This window comes from Rousettus aegyptiacus, unplaced genomic scaffold, assembly GCF_014176215.1.
Source record: "Rousettus aegyptiacus isolate mRouAeg1 unplaced genomic scaffold, mRouAeg1.p scaffold_m13_p_4, whole genome shotgun sequence".
In the NCBI taxonomy this organism is placed as follows: Eukaryota; Metazoa; Chordata; class Mammalia; order Chiroptera; family Pteropodidae; genus Rousettus; species Rousettus aegyptiacus.
Window position 1 is genome coordinate 49,401,182 of NW_023416307.1, and position 1,082 is coordinate 49,402,263.

Sequence of the window (1,082 nt, forward strand, 5' to 3'; positions counted from 1 at the left end):
TCACCCTGGGTTAAAAGAACATGGCATCCATTTTCTACAAGTTAAGAGAAAGGCTGATCCCGGCGTTTCCAGGGCACAGCTCCTTGGGACCAGTTCCAGTGCCAGGTTTTCCAGCATTACAGCACGACCTTCCTTTCAACTTCTCCTTCTCCAGTCCAGTGGGTCTCAAAGTGTGATCACACAGACCAGCAGCAACAGCACCACCCAGAAACTTGTTAGAAAAGCAAATTCCAGACCTCCTGAATCAGAAACTGAGAGTAATTCTTCTGCACACCACGGTTTGATGCACACCACTGCTCCAGACTGTTCTTAGGGCCCTGACTGGCTTCACTTTTTTTCTTTTAGGCGAGGCAAACCTTGGTTGACCTCACAGATTGCAAGGACCTTGTCAGCTTACAATCTCTTATTTTTTTTTTATTTTTTTACGCCTACAGCGCCTGGTATTCCTAGGTGGTCCCCCATCCAAGTACTAATGAGGCCCAACATTGCTTAGCTTCTGAGATCAGACGGGATGGGGCTTGTTCAGGGAGGCATGGCTGTAGACCTGACTGGCTTCAAAGAGAGGAGAGAAGCAAACTCGTGGCAATTCTCCCCTTGCTGCTCTCTCCCCACCGTCAGGCAGGCCATCCTTTCAAACTCCTGATAATTGTTGCTTTTTCAGCTGTGGCCATTGCACCTGGACTTGCTCAAAAATGAAGTGGCTTGGCCTTCGTTTGATGTTTCGCCTAGCCCATACCACCTCTGGATAATAAAACTACCTTTACCAAGCACTTCGTGTGTGCCAGATTCAAGACTCCTACAATCTGATGGCCCAGTGTAGTTTTGTTTTAAAGAAAAAATAGTATCTCTTCAGTCTCTGATATGTATGGCTGATTTCCAGTTGGAATAAACTAAAAAGAATCACATTTATTTTTTTCAGCGTAATTCGTTCTCTAGGAAATGAAAGCTATAAAAGTCCAGGCTGTAGAATTCTGTGGAAACTGCTATTCCCTCCTGCAAAAAGCTTTTCATATTTCTAAATAGCTCTCAGCAGAAATAGTTTATCTGAGCCTGAAAGATTGCTGATTCACTTTTCAAGGCAA

At 44.6% G+C, this 1,082-nt stretch overlaps 1 pseudogene; it reads right to left on the minus strand.

Annotated features, from left to right (window-relative positions):
* Positions 1 to 425: 425 nt before the first annotated feature.
* On the minus strand, positions 426 to 544 carry LOC118602053 (annotated as a pseudogene).
* Between the last annotated feature and the right edge of the window lie 538 nt (positions 545 to 1,082).